Genomic DNA, 17,499 nt, shown 5'->3' with positions numbered 1-17,499 from the left:
TGCTGATAACCACCGGACGTGCTGTTTGCCCACTACGACTTCAGGTAGTCCCCAGGGTTGCTGATAACCCATAATTGTTTATTTGTGTTGTGTTGATCTAGGTATTTTGGGGAACTCACTAATCTTCGTACTTATAGTTGTTGATTATGTGTTTTAGGTACTTCTGAGGATCACAGGAAAGCGAATGTCTGATTGTAGATTTTGTTACGTGGCGTAATGTGGCACTCTGATATTTGTAGTGATGATTTTTACTTGATATTTGTGATTTTCTGATGGTTTGGTTTATGAACAATATTTTGGGAAAATTAAAAATGAAATTTTTGGTTTGAAATTTGAGGTGTTACAACTTTCTAATTAATTTATTATTTCCTTAATAAATTAGCACATTATTAATCTTCATTTTCTTATGCTATTTTGGTCATGAGGCCAACCCAAAAGGACGCTACTATTATGATAATTATTACCTAAATATTTAATCACCTTGGACACCATTCCAACATATCCCCCCCCCAAATCACAACATAAGCATTTTGTAACAACGGAGTGTTGAGTCTTGACTAGGGCTCTAAATTCTCTATATGTGATGAATATGTCAGACTTGCGCTTTATAACATAATGCCACATATAATGAGTGTAAATTTCTATACAAGAAACCTAGGAAGTGTATCCGCCTTTTGAGGAATCTGGTAAGGGATCCCACACATCAGAATGCACATGATCAAATGGAGCAATAGAACGAGTGACACTTTTACTAAATGGTAAAGAAGAAAATTTTGCCAATTTGCAACCACAACAGTCAGAAATATCATAAACATGAATGCCAAAGATAAAAGTCAGAAGAAAAACCACTCAAATGAAAAGAAGACAAATTAACACCGCTAGCAGGGACATCATATATTTTAAGTTGAACCAAGATATATGGTTCTCTGAACATATGGTCGATCCTAATGAATCTCCAGGAGTAAGAACTAATACCACAACAAAGAGAATCAGAAAAGAAAACCCACTAACCATATTTACACAACTAACTAGTTGCAGCAAGATTTAAAGCAAGTGTAGCGTAACATCCCCTATTTTCATAACTGAAAAGAACATTTTGTTTATGCTTTCAAAACCACGTTGTCTTGATTACGGAAATTCCATGTTTAATTAAAACATTTTGAGTATAAACATTGTTTTAAAATATAAAAAACTTAAAGACATATCAGTCGTAAATACTATTGCACGTTGTCTCTTTATTCACTCAGCTTTCCTATTCAAGTTCCAACAGACTTAGTATAGCTACCTGTGATGCATATAATTTGAGTGGGTCAAGTTTGGGAAACTGCTAAGACACATAGGGTTTTCAATTCCAAAATATTATTGTCATAACAAGTCATATATATATAAATCCTATAAAACCAACATTACCAAACAATATAGATATATTACACAACATAAATATCTATAAGATAATCTACCCTTAGATTCCCATCTGTTTGTTCTCACATGTTGATCCTATAATAATGATTTTATGGGATCTATCCTTATGGATCAATGTAAACAACGAGTAGACTATACTGCTTTGGGGATTCCTTAGCAAGCAAAAGTCAATATAAGCAACAATTTTGGGGGATAAGCTAAAAAACACCTATGGAAATGAACACCCGAAAATGTTCCATAATATATCGGTTGGTAATAAATCCATACTAAAACGTAATTCACAAGACAGTCTACAATAATCAAGTGTTGTCATCCTACTCTTGTAGATGACCCGAACATACCTACTTACCTATTGGTTGTCTAATAAGACCCACCATTTCTAGCTATCTAGAGGAGGAAGACTAGTATTATACTCTAGTACATAACTCATACCCTGATATATAAATAACATAACTCTATTCTCTGTTCGAATCTCACACACGCCCTTCGTATGATACTACCCTCTTATTGAACTTACTTTGAACTAAGCAACCTTTATAAGTCTTAGTTTATAACTAGACTAGATTAAAATATATTTAATTAACTTTCAATAAAAATTTCCTTCTCATGCAATACGATCACAATACAGGGTATACATTTAGCACATAATACATATAATTATCATTTTATATACATTTAATCTTTTAAGTAATCAATACTTTTATTAAGATCTTGTCATGAAAGTAACTATGCAGTGACAATACAAGATATACCTTTAATATTTTAAATAACATATACTTTTATTAGTATCGTGTGTCATGAAAGTAACTACAAACTCACTTGATTAAAGGTTGAATACTTTGGGGAAGGTTAGCTCTTCATCTAAAACTTTCGCTTTTCCTTTTAGCCGACCTATATATAAATATTACTATGTCGTCATTTGTATTATTCAAGACTATAATAACAATATCTCATATTCCACATTAATCCCAAAGAATAGCAAGTTCTATCAAATATGGAATGACCACGCAAGATGATATCGAAGGAATGATCAGTTTGGTATATAAATATTTTTTTTTTGGAAAATCCAATTTAAACACCCTACTAAGATCTTTCCTTGACACCACGCACGTATGTAGATCAATCAGTATTATAACTAGAGTTACGGATAAATCTTATTTATAGGTTCATAACAACGACAATGAACTCAAATATAAATTACATTTACAAATATAGTAAGTGAAACTGACCTTACGAGATCGAATAGTGAAAAACTCGAAATTTTCGAGAGCATAACTTTGGCATTGAATACTTCTTTTTTCGAGTTTTATAACACTACATTGGCTCGCTAAGATTCTCCAGAACTAAGAAAACCGGATCCCGAGAGTGTGGGAAAAGTTAACAGAGAAAGGTGTGAAGAAAATCAAGGAAATCAAACCATATCTATCGTTTTTAAAAAACCGCGTCGTGTTGTTCGCTGCTCACGTGTCCTTTTCTAGTTGAGCCATGTCCTCGATGGTTGGTAAGGGAATTGGCCTCCAACTACAACATGGCAACTTCTTGTGCTGCCACGTCACTCTATGGTATGTGGGAGTTTGAGAGCTCTTTAGTTACCGGATAAATCCACGTTTCTTTGATAAATCGTATCTCTCGCATAGGAGATCCGTTTTCTATGTACTTTATATCCACCGATTTGTAATTTTGCATACTACAACTTTCATCGAGACTACTTTTGCTAAAAGTAATCTATGTTCACTTTGATATTTTAAATAGACTATATATAGTGAAAAATCTTGCGAAATGCATAACATCTTCATACGAGTTCCGTTCTCGATGTTCTCTATATCTACGGGTTCTTATTTAAGTGTACTTCTACTTTAACCAAGAGTACTTTGGATAAAAGTAATCTATTTTCATTTTGTATTTTAGAATAAATACTATCGAAATGCATTGTAAAGCGTAACTTCGAAAAATCACTATTTCTTCATATGATGTTAGATTTTGTTGTTTTTTATAATCACAAATTCGTATTCATGACTAATACAACTTTCATAGAGAATATTTATTCTATATAATCTTTTAATTATAAATTTTCTTTTGCCCAATTTCTTACATCAATAAGAAGATTTTATACAAATATTATATAACCTTTATATATATATATATATATATATATATATATATATATATATATATATATATATATATGTATAAGTTCATTTATACAAACACATATCGTGTTTGCCGAATTATTTTTTTTATTTATTTATAAGAAAAGTTACATTATTAACTGACATAAATATGGATCTCCTATGAAATGCTTTACGAAAACACGGGCATTACCATTATCACCCACTCAGGACGATTTCATCCCATAATCATACACCAACAAACAGTTGTGGGTAACGACTCTTCATGTTGCTTTTTATTTCATAAGTAAGGTTTGTTCCATGCATATTCGATCTCTTATTCCTTTGCTTCTTCAAGAGTCATATGATAGAGTCGTGCATTTTTCTTTTCTTGTTCGTTCTATCCTAAGTACCTCCTTTCTTAGAACAATCCTTTTTGTAATGTCCTATTTCGCCACAATCGTAACACACGTTGCTCGAAGTTGGGCACTTAGCAACATAATGCCTAGTTTTCCCACATTTGAAGCATGTTGCATAGCTGAGCCATTTACCAGAGTGACTCTTTTCATAGTTCTCTCACCATCTCTCTTTGTCTTTTCCTCTAAACTTATTGTTGTTGGAGTCTGACTTGGAAAAAATATTCTTTTTACTGGACTTAGATGATCCATCAAACTTCCTCTTTTCACTGACTTCAACTCTGTCAATATTCCTCCTTTTTACCATACTCAGTACGTACTTTGCAACCCATATGGTTGCATCAAGAGTACTGGCCTTATGTAGTGGCATAAAGTACTCCCTTTGTAGTCCCTTTTTATACCTATCTACTTTTGATAGATCATCGGGGACAACATGCAAAGCAAATTCCATATTGTCGAAGAAAACATTTGTATACTCATCAACAGACATGTTAACCTTCTTCAAAATTAAGAATTGATTTTTCCAATTCTAGCATGTTTTCATAAGAGCAAAACTTGCGCTTGAAGTACACTAGAAATTCTGCTCAATTTAGTTACGGTGGCTCGTTAGGGCTTATCATCTTCACCAACGTGTTCCACCAATGTATTGCTGCATTTTTGAATTGTTAAATAGGGAAAGTGGTATGAAATTTTCCCATGCAACAGAAAGTTATGAAGACTAACTTCATTTTAGAAATCCAATTCATCACTTCAATTGGATTTTCATTTCGTAAAAAGATGATTGTTTGAAACTCATAAAATCCTTATACTTGCACATGCTTTTGAAATCATCATTATCCCTCTAGACTTCTAGTTTTTAAAGATGAGGAGGTGGTCCCTGATGACTTTCTGAGTCATAATTCCATTTTTGGAACTATTGGTTCATGAGTAGGAATTGGCTTAATATTTATTAGCACTCCACCTTTAGCATGGTTTGCTAGTTCATGAATCAAGAGACCCCTGAACTAAATTTGTTGTTGATTCAACGTGTTTTGTATTATCACTCTAGCTTCTTCCATAGTGAAATGAATAACTCTTGCTCAGCCATTTTGAGGTGTTGGACCTCTATCATTCTCAATTACTCTCTCACTCTTTGTAACCGTCAATTCATTCTATACTCATAAAACATAAAACAAGAATAATTATAGCATAGTAATAACTTAATTACTAAAAACAATAGCATATGTGGCATCTCTCCTAAAGTATCATAATGTGCAAATAGCAAGGTACATAACATAAAGCATGCTATAACACAAATAAGTTATCACATAATATCATATATGTTATATTACCTAAGCTAGTGCTTATGTCTATTTATAAAAATTCAGGTATCCAACCTAAAGTATGATAAGACACTTTCTCACCATCATCAGTTAGCATTCTAAGTGTAACTCTATAAATCATCACTATTCCTAGTTCGCTTAAACTAATAGGCTGATACCAAATGTGACATCCTTTATTTTTCAGAACGAAAAGTACTTTTTTTATGCTTTTATAACCACATTGTCTTCATTGCGGAAAATTCTACTTTAATTAAAGCATTTTGAGTACAGACGTTGTACAAAAATAGCAAAACCTTAAGGATGTCATAATCAATACACACCATAAGTTACAACGTAAAAACATATCGGTCCTGAATACTGAATACTATTGTAGGTTGTCTCTTTGTTCACTCGACATTCCTATTAAAGTTCAAGCATCCCTAGTACCACTACTTGTGATGCATTTAATTTGAGTGGGTCAGGCTTGGGAACCTGGTGAGACACGTAGGGTTTTCAATACCACAATATTATTATGATAATAACTCATATATAATAATCTCGCAAAACAAACATTACCAAAAAATATAGATATATCATGCAACATAGATATGTATAACACAATCTACACTTATTACCTTTCCCGTAGATTCTCACATGCTGATCCTATAACAATGATCTTATAGGATCTATTCTGAAGGATCATTGTAAGCAACATATAGACTATACTTCTTTAGGGATTACTTGGCAAGCATAAAGCAATAAAGGAAAACATTTGGGGGAATATAGTACAAAACACCTACGAGAGTGAACACTCGATAATGTTCCATAATATATACATGGGTTATAAATCCACACGAACAACATAATTCTCAAGACTGTTTAGAATAATCAAGTGTTTTCACCTTACTCTAGTAGATGACCCAAACATACCTTCCCTACTGGTTGTCTGATATAGACCAACCATTTCTGGATGTCTTGGAAAGGAATGCTAGTACTGTACTCCTATACATAACTCGTACCACGGTACATACATAATAGAGCTCTACTCTCTGTTCCAATCTAACACACACCCACAGTATGATACTACGCTCTTATTTAACTTAATTTGAACTAAGCAACCTTTATAAGTCTTAATTTATAACTAGACCATATTAAAATACATGTAGTTAACTTTCAAAACAAATTTCCTCCTCATGCAATATTATCACAATACATGGTATACCTTTAGTAGAGAATAGAAACTATAATCAATAGGTACACATTTAATATTTTAAGTAATCAGCAGTTTTATCAAGATCATGTTCATGAATGTAACTACGCTCTCACAATACAAAATATACATTTAAATTTTTAAATAGCATATACTTTTGTGTGCATCGTGTGTTATGAAGGTAACTACGCACTCACTTGATTAAAGGTGGAATACTTTCGGATAGTTTAGCTCTTCGTCTAACACTTTCGCTTTTCCTTTTAGCCGACATAAATATAAATATTACTAAGTCTTAGCATTGATTTGTATTATTCGAGCCAACAATGACAATATCTCAGATTCCTCATTATTCCCAAAGAATATGAAGTTGTATCAAATATGGAATGACTAGGTAAGATCATATTCGAGGTAGGATCCGTTTGGTAGATAAATATATTGTTTCAAAATTCCATTTTAAGCACCTCACTAAGATCTTTCCTTGACACCATGGTTGTAAGTAGATCAATCAATATTATAACTAGTATTACTGATAAATCATATTTATAGGTTCATAACAACAACATGAACTCAAATGTAAGTTACACTTAACAAACATAGTAAGTGCAACTCACCTTAAGAGATCGACTAGTGAAAACTCGGAATTTCCACGATCATAACTTCGACGCTGGGTACTTCTTTTGTCGGATTTTCCAACGTTGCAATGCCTTGACAAGATTCTCCATATTTCACAAAATTGTGTCGCATCCTACCTATGTGTCTTTATCTAGTTAAGAAACGTTATCGCTGGTTGGTATGGGAATTGGCATCTCCAGCTTCCACATAGCAACGTCTGTTGCTGCCACGTAACTCTGTGGTAGGTGTGGGTTTGAGAGTTCTTCAGTTGCCATGTAAATTCTTGTTTCTTCGATAAATCGTATATATCGCATATGAGATTCGTTTTCGACGTTCTTTATTCCATGGATTTGTAATTTTATGTACTACAACTTTCATCAAGACTACTTTGGTAAATGTAATCTATCTTCACTTTGACTTTTTATAAAGAATATATAGTGAAAGGTATTGCAAAATTCAAATTTTCTTCATGCGAGTTCCATTCTTGAATCTCTTTTTATCTACAGTTTCGTATTTACATGTACTTCAACTTTCATCAAGACTACTTTGGCTAAAAGTAATCTATTTTCGTTTCTTATTTTACAGCAAATACTAGGAAAATGCATTATAATGCGTAACTTCGAAAAACCATAACTTCTTGATATGACGTCAGATTTCGGCGTTCTTCATACTTACGAGTTCGTATTAATGACTATTACAACTATCGTATAGGATATTTGGTCTATATAATCTTTTAATTATAAATGTTATTTAACCCAATTTGTTTCATTTATAAGAAGATTTCATACAAATATTAAATAACCATAATGTTTATCCATATAACATGTACATAACATATATATATATATATATATATATATATATATATATATATATATATATATATATATATATATAATCCTTATTTATGTCACTTAATAATCGAACTTTTCTAATAAATAAATAAATAGGAATGTTTCATACATGATATGTGTTTATATAAATGTTAATTCTCTCTCTCTCTCTCTCTCTCTGTGTGTGTGTGTGTGTGTGTGTATATATATATATATATATATATAGAGAGAGAGAGAGAGAATTGACATTTATACAAACATATATCGTGTATGATAAATTCTTATTTGTTTATTTATTAGAAAAGTTCCATTATTGAGTGACATAAATAAGGATATTCTATGAAATGCTTAAAGAAAAACACGGGTGTTACATGTAGGAATATAACAGACATCATTAAGAGATACATAAGGAGGGACAATAGAACCAACACCATCTATATCTATATAGGTATAGAGGTAGCAAACATGACCAGAATGAATGATATATAAGACAGAGAAAAAAAGGTTGAAAACTAAGGTGACATATGACGAGATGCACCATAATCAAAGATCCATAATGATGAAGGAATACCTAAAGTATTGGATGAGGAAATATGTAACAAACCATTTATTAAATATATAAACAATAAGCCCTAAAATTGCGTGATGTATTTTATATATTATTTTATCGAAGCCTTGAAGTCATAATAATTTAATTACTGTTCGTCTTGGGAGCTAAATGCTATAAGTTCAGGAATTTACTGTCTAAATTATATCAATTAGACTTGTATTGAATAGATTATTGGGAGTAGGGGCTAATGGGGTAACGTCTAGAGCTGGATTGTAAAGATTTCAGAAGACAGGGGCTGAATGGTAATATATATGGACTTAAGTTGAATGTAATTTGTAAAGGAGGGGCTATTTGGTTACATTTGTACTCAATTTGAAAGAAAAGGGGAAAAGTAGGGACCAAAGGTGTCATTATGGAATGAAGTTTATGGGGTCGGGGTATTTAACCCGTCACCCTCGTCCAACCCTAACTCTAAACACTATACACCGGCCGCCACCCTCACTTCTCTCATCCTCCAGCTGCCGCTATCGGCTGCGACCACCGAAGCCACCACCACGAACCTGCTACCGACGAAATCATCCATCGATGCTGCTTCACTGCCGACAAAGGCAATCATTGTGCTTGTCGGGACAGAAGAGGCTAAAAGAAGAACCACGACGTCGCTTCCTTTGTTCCCGTCGGAGACTGTGCGCCTTCCTCGCCTCCATCTCTTGCTGCCGATGCACCGCTGTCGCCGCCACTGCCGGACGTCGTGAACAGCCGGTTACTCTTCTCCGTTCAGCCTGAGTCTCCAAGCAACCATCAATTCTTAGCTAACCACCACCTCCCTTGACGTAATTACTCCTCCTCCTTCTTCTGGTCATCGTCGCTTCGTCAGTGCTACGTCTCAGCTCCGTTGGCGCCGCCGTTGCCCATTTCTGTTGAAGACAAAGCTGTCACCGGACGCTAGGGTTTTGTTACTGCTATGAACCACCGTTAGCCGCCGCTACTGCCTGCCATCTCGTACCATCGCCGCCGCCGTATGCCACCAGGTGGGCGGCTGGATTCATGTTGCGATCAGAATGTGTGTGTTGTGTGTGGTGTTGCTTGGACGGATTTCACAACAAAAGCCACCACCACCACCGTGAGGTGGTGGCTACCACCTCCAACCACTACCTGCCGCCACAAAGGTGGCTGGGTATGTATGTATGTGTTATTGGTGTGTGTGCGTTCATTTAGATATTACATTGTAATATTGTATTTTCACCGGAATAATTAAGAAAATCCGTCACAACCACCGTGAGGTGGCGGCCGCCGCCGTGAGCCGCCATTGACCACCACTATCTGAGGTGGTAGTGGGTGGTGCCCGACTTAATTAACAAATAGTTAACGTAAAAACTTAAGAATTGGACTAATTGGGTTGTGTTTGGGTAGGAAACCCTAATTAAGAAAATATTAGTTTTGGATTGTCGGGACCCGCATTTGGACTGTTAGATTGGAATTTTGAGTTATGCCCGACAATATCGTATGAATGGCCTAGAGGAGTGATGGAGTTAACAGATTAAGTCCTTAATGGGTTAAGTAAGAAACACTTATGCTAATCGTCATTTTATGTGAAAACCCTAATTTTGCTTGGGCCTTGAGTTAGGCCTTTCTATTGGGATTTGGTAATTGGGCAATTCATGGGCCATCGAAGAACAAGCATATCGACTAGAATATTTGGATGGGCTATAGGGTAAGGCCCATGTGAGGCGTTTGGGCCCAATTTGGAAAATTGGGCCGTATATGGGCCATAATTGGGCCTTGGTGATTATGAGGTGTTGGACCATTAGAATGCCATGTTGGATTTGGTGTGTAAGTCCATAACTATAACTGGGATGTACTTGACCCAATTGTAGCATGGTCCTTTTGCGTTGCCTTCGCCAGTGCAATTTGATAGGACAGACTTTTGAGAATAAGGTTATTTATGATTTATTAATATATTACAAGTATAATATATTAATATGAAATCATGTTATTTAATTAGTATTGATCAAGAATTAATTTGGAATTAATTTTGTGGTCAAAGGAGACTAATTAACTATATGGGGATTGATTATGTAAATCAATCATTCTTATAGTGTGGGCCAATGATCCATGATTATTTAGTAGGGCTAAACCAATGAGATAATCCATGGACAGTCCATGGAGGTTAAACCCATGGAGCATAAGAATGTGAAAGGTCATGGAGCATTAGGGTTTACATGAATGTAACCCTAGCTTAGAAACACTATAAAATGCATCCCCTAGAGCCAAAATCGCCTACCCCCATTCATTCTATGAGAGTGAAGTTAGTTTTGTGATAAGTAGCCTATTCTTTCAAGCCTCCTCTTGCATATTGGTGTTTGTGAACCTTTAGAGGCATCACACTTGAGGTGCTCAAGCTTTTAAAGGTCAAGAATTACAAGTCCTTCTAAGGTTAAGTCATCTAACTAGTTGTATTGTTCATTTGGCAATTTGTATGCTAGTTAGGACAATGCTTTGGAAAAAGAAAATATGCATGTCTAATTAGAGAAAACATAAATCCAAAGCATTTAGGGTTGCATGTTCACCATAGGAGTGTTATAGTGCTCAAAACCCAACAATGGTATCAGAGCCTAGGATTGTTTTCTGTTATACTTGATGTTTATTGGTTTTCAAAGTTTAAAAAAATCGATTTTCTGCCTTCTGACTGGTGAACTCGCCGAGTCCACTGGCTGACTCGACGAGTTCACCCAATAATAGACCAACTCGACGAGTCCAGTTCATGTACTCGCCGAGTTGGTGCTCCTATGTTCCGAATTTTGAGTTTTTGGCCAGAATTGGATTAGGATCATTACCCCAAACTGTTTTTTGAACCATGAAATCTACTTTTTGATATGGTAATGATCATGCTTATCCAATTAAAAGATAATTGTCATAATTTCAAGATTTGTATTAGTTTATATGATTAGGCTAATTTCTTGAAGATTGTTGATATAAATTATCTTGTTCTTATGAGTTTAACTAGATTATGGATGAATTATTTGATTATTGTGTTAATTAAAATAATGATATAAACGCCTTTAATGGACTCCATAACTTGTCCTTAAGTTATGGAAAATGAAAAGTCTCATACATTAAAATGACATTAAACTCATAAGTTATGGAAATGAAAGGACAATTGTCAAATATTAAGATAATAGGTTAGTTATTTGTATAATTTGATATGAATTGGCTTGCTATATGAGTTAGATTAGATCAATAGAATATTATATGATAATTTTTCCTTGTTACAATTGATCTAAATGTTTTAATGAGTTCCATAACTTGTCCTCAAGTTATGGAAAATGAAAAGTCTTATCATAAATGTTTTAATGAACTCCATAACTTGTCATCGAGTTATGGAAAATCAAGAGTCTTTTCATAAAACCAACATTAACTCATAAGCTATAAACTTGAAGAGTTTTGACAAGTTTCAAAACTTTCCCTCAAATTTTGGAATTTGTAAAGTCTCACTAATGAAACTTTAATTCCAAACCCTAGAGTTTTAAAAGTTAAAATTCAACCCTTATACTATTATTATATTAAAAGTTTAATTATATATATATATATATATATATATATATATATATATATATATATATATATATATATATATATATAAAAGACAAGTTAGTCTTACCGTTAGTACGCCTCATTCACGAAGCCGGTCTATAAAGGGGGTATAAGGTTACTGCCTATAAAATGATGGTTTAATGGGTGTCCACTCTCACCCACCGCTTCCTTGACTGGTGGAGGGTTGTTAGCCGAACGGGTAGGATAGAACATCAATTCTCCCTCATTAAAAGTATAATGATAAATATAAAGTAACTAAACTTTTATTAAATTCCCAATCTTATTTACTTTAGGAAAATGTGAAAATGGTGATAATCCATGAAATTACACTTTGCACCTTGTTAAGTCGTTAGTGGAGCATGTGTGGTTAACCGGCACACTAATCTGGGACTGACAATGTGTGGCAAAGGGTAGCTTGATGTTAATCATAGATCAATGGAGCGTGTGTGGTTAACCGACATATTGATTAGGTAATTTGTAACATTGAGTGCACCAAACTAATTTTCATGGTTATTCACACCTTGTTTGTGATCCTCGGCATCTCAGTCACAAACTTGAAGGGAACAATCGAGATTTAAACATGCCATTGAAAAGTTAAATGAATCTCAAAGGATCTAAGATTTTGAATCCAATTAAAACTTAATAATCTATTTCATTTTTCATGGTGGAAAATGGTGAATCGTCATTTATCTACCTTCAAATATTTTACAATTGGATTACGACATCCCTCTTCGCAATTGTAAAATATTGTGTTGGGTTCTAGCCTTAATATTTCGTTTTGGTTGTTATATTAAGGATTTAAATCAACTAACCTGAATTTCTCCCTTGTAGATGTCTAGTTCAGACAACTATGGTATTCCCGAATCTTTTGGAAAAAGCTTTCCACATGAAGACGATATTCCACAATATCATACTTCACTTCCTCCACCTCCTCCAATTATTCTCCCTAACCCATAAATTCAAAGACTTGAAAAGTTCAAGGTCACTCAAGACCTATTGGCAAGCAAACACCAAGATGGAAGGTCTGTGTGTGCACATGTCTTGGAGATGAGGCCATACATTGACAGGCTGGGAATGTTAGGAATCGTTGTGTCGAGGAAGTTGGCTGTTGACTTGGTTCTTCAGTCACTTCCCGAGTCGTATAGTCAGTTTGTTAAAGACTACTATATGACAAACCGCGACATGTCCCTTATCGATCTTACATTTTTCTAATTGCTGCTGAATCAGCAAGGATTTGGCGCACTGGTAATGCAAATTTGATAGGAAGATCTATTTCCCAAACTTCCATGGACATTGACAATGGAAACATTGGAAGTCCAAAAAATACTTCTCTTTCTGAGAGAAAGGGAAAGGCTAAGTCTGAGATTGTCCCGTGTACCATTTCCAACGCGTTCATTTGTTTCTATTGCCAAGAGAAGGGGCATTGGTTGCGAAGCTGCCCTAACTACATGAGAGATCTGAGAGCTGGTAAAGTCAAAAAGGTTTGACTCTGCTTCAGGTAAGTCCAATATCTAACTCTATTAAGTTCCTACTTATAGATTCTTATTACATGATGTAAAGTTACATTTTGATGTTTTGCAGAATAGAAGAGAAAGAAGGAAGCTTAAAGGAAATACTAAGGCTGAATTTGATCATGAAGAGATGGATTTCGATCGCATGGTTCGATGATCGGATTTTTGAGCTGCTACTTAAGAGTTATGATAGATTTCTTAGAAATTTGTAATAACATAGTTTTCATTTGTAATTGCATTGTAAGGAAAAGTTTTCCATAATTATATAAATAAAGAAATTTTTTTATCTTATTTTATATTTCCTTGCAATGGAATATGTGAAAATTGATGTTTTTGTTTTTAGCAATATGGATTTGATTCTTTCGTTTGTGGTAGTGTCTAGATTTACCAAATAAGGAAAGATTCTCATCACCCAAGTTTCATTTGGACATAAACTTAGATCATGCAAATTGTATTGTATGATGAATGACAATCTTCATCTTTGGGAAATTAGGACTAATTCCTTGTTCACATGTATATGTGAGTCAAGTGAAGGACTAGAGGACCGGGTACACTTGGTTGTGCGCTGGTCAGGTCCATCACAAAGAATAATAAGACTATTCGTTATGGTTTACTAAAGTTAGTAAATATGGTTATGCTTACAAGATTAAGTATAATTCTGAGTCATTGAAAAAGTCTCAATGTATAGCAGAACGAATAAGAAGAATCAAAGTCGGCAGAAAGATAAAAGTTTCTCCAATCTGAAAAAGATGGGAGAGTACTTAGGTATCGTGTTTTATGATCATTTTAATGATTATGAAAACCATATCACAATTTGATCATCTAAGTACATCTTAGTGCATTTGTTTGGCTAAGAAGAGGAATCAGGAATTGTTGAAATGGTTAAATCAATTAAGATGAATCATACTTCGTTTCAAAATCAAATCTTAGAGTCATACTCCAAGATTGTATATTGAGTGACATATCAACAAATGTAGAGTAAAATGTTTTATACTCTTGTACATTTGAAATTGGTAAGTTCTAATGTTTTGGATAAAACAAAGATCAACTAAGACCGATTGTCAATAGTCTTTGTCTTGATAAGAAACCGCTCTAACTCTTGAGTATTTGTTTGCCAAGTAATGTTCTTGACAGAGAGAAACTTATATGTCAAGAGGTCAGTGGGAGTCTTAAAGGTCTTGAAAAGTTTCAAGAACTAATCAAGAGTAAACTTGTTGTTAATCACTAGCACACGACTTGAGGTTTGTAACCTATCGTGTTGACATATTCTTGTTTCTGTGCCCATTCCAGTTAAAGTTGACTATGCATGTGAGTTATGTGAGTGCTCAATTGTTTGCGTAACAACCTGGAAGCAATGGCAGACCCTTGTGCTGCCAGGTGGCAAGAAATTAAGATTGAACAAGTTCAGTCCATATGACTTTAGATTTGTCGCTAACCTTCTCTTAAGATTATGGTTATGACAAATTCACATGGATAGGAGCACATACACAATAAAAAAAACTAAGTGTCATAAGGTTTCTCTCCAATTCATGAAAATGATTGTGAGGACACGCTTTCACTAATTAGATTTTTTAAGAGTTAGCAATTGTGATATTTGCATTCTCAAATTCGATTATGACTACAACATCCGTCTTCATAGTTCGAATTGTGAGAAATGGCAAAAGGTCTAAACATTTGAGACTTATTGTTGTAAGTTCTAAAATTGTTTAGACACACATATGATCTTTCTAATAAAAGGTGTGTGAGCTTAGATAAAGTCTTATGGAAGCGTCACGTATCAGAAATCTGAAATTTGGTAAGAAAGTCAACAAATATTGATTTCTAGAAGTCCAGCTTATTTCTGGGTACATGTCAAAGCTAGTGGGAGCATAAGTGTTATGCTAGTAAGATAATAATTATTATGATAGTGGGAGCATAATTATTATGGTAAGTGTTGCAAGTTAGCAATGTTAATTATAGAAAAAAAAGTTTTCAATTCGCAAAGTTGCAGGGTTGAAAAGTTGTTTTGCTATAATTAAGGGAGAGGAACTTATACTTCATTTTCAATTCTAAAAGTTTGATTGAGATTTTAATCAAATTTAGTCAAGGATTTATATGAATACCATGTTGAAATGCTTCAATATTGGAAATTCTATATATGGAAATATTATAGCAAAAGACTGGTCAAGTATCATGTCTTTAAGACATTATGAATCATATCCCATATGCTTCGAGTATAGGATCGATTTCATATGCTATAATATTCATGTGTTCTAATTTTCCAAATGCCTAGGGAATTAAGAGGGAAAAGGACTAGAACTGGATATTACTAAAGTTATTAAACAATAGCTAAGAACAATCCAAGGTTCGCCAAAGATTGGTTGGTTATGGGTAGTTGGAAGTATAGTAATGGATGGAACATATTGACATTATCATGAATAGAGAGGATTCTATTAACAATGAGTTTTCATATGGCAAATATGGAAATGTTTCCATAATGGGAGTTGGATATCAAGAATCTATGAGAAAGTTAGAAAATTTTATGCAATAAGGATGTTTAAAGGAATGTGCTTTGAATATGAGACTTCCGATCTATGGAATTGTCTTGTAACAATCTCAAATGGAAAGTTTTGTAATTGACAAAGTCTCTATGACTTGTGTACATAGTTATTACAAAAGGATCACTGCATATAAGTTTAGAATCTAACGAATTACAGTAAGTGGCAAGAACTTGGTATTCTTACACTTACGGTAAGCATTTGGAATTGTCAAATAAGTATCGTTGGGAATGATTACAACTGATATATTTCACAAAGTAACGACCGTAGGTAAACATAGTGTGCATGCTTGGAGCATGGGATAACTATTGTTTTAATTCAAGTATTAGTTGATAAATCGAAACAATATAAAATGAATAATGTGTAATCAATATGGTGATTAAATAAAAGGTGTTTTATTTACACTCGAAAGTTTTGGGGCCATATAGGATTAGTATTATTCTTGTGTTTCACTTTGCATGTTTTGACTTCCCGAATAAAAAGATTATTCAAACCATCCACAGTCGATCATACGTTGGAATTAAGTATGAAAGAAGACTGTCATGAGTTAGCTTGTAGATTGTCTAAGGTGTTATACATAACAAAAGTTTGCTACACCATTCATGAGTGCTCCTGAAATAAGATTTGAGTATTGGATTCAACCCGCACTCACCTGAATTACTTCATGGAATTTATCACAAGTAATTGTGAGACGAAAATATCATATAATCTTCAAACTAAGATATATGAGTTATTGACAACGAGTTGATTGTGCATTGATGATACGAAAACGCATCAGTAACTTGATGTTATAAAACGTATCTTTGTGCGTGACTTAATGAGTAGTTAGTACAAGCATATAATGTAGAGGTTTATCTATTCCTGTTATCCTAAGAGAATTAAAAGCAACATCTTGGGCCCCTCGATGATTCTGTTTGACTATGTGTCGGGCCCGGTCAGAACAAAATTGATGTGTTCAGTTATGTTCTATGTTAGACGAATCGGAAATCGGGAAACAAATTGCAGGACAATAAGTATGACTATGTTCCATGTATTTGTCCGCATAGATATCTTGAGAACAGAGGAATATATGATCCCTTATCTGAAGGACGCGTCACTGACTAGGTCAGAGTTCGACAGCGCTTTTTGAAAGCTTACGATTGCTAAGTCGGATCCTAAAGTCGCATTGGCAGTTATAGTTATTAGACTTATCCAAGTGCAAGACTGTTGGATTTGGTGTCTATGCCCATAACTATAACTGGGATGTACTTGACCCGATTGTAGCATAGTCCTTTTGGGTTGCCTTCACCAGTGCAGTTTGATAGGATGTACTTTTGAGAATAAGGTTATTTATGATTGATTAATATATTACAAGAATAGTATATTAATATGAAATCATGTTATTTAATTAGTATTGATCAAGAAT

Source organism: Lactuca virosa, chromosome 2 (genome assembly GCF_052849685.1).
Source record: "Lactuca virosa cultivar CGN04683 chromosome 2, Lactuca_virosa_CGN04683_v6, whole genome shotgun sequence".
Lineage (NCBI taxonomy): Eukaryota > Viridiplantae > Streptophyta > Magnoliopsida > Asterales > Asteraceae > Lactuca > Lactuca virosa.
Note: the sequence above shows the minus strand (reverse complement) of the source record.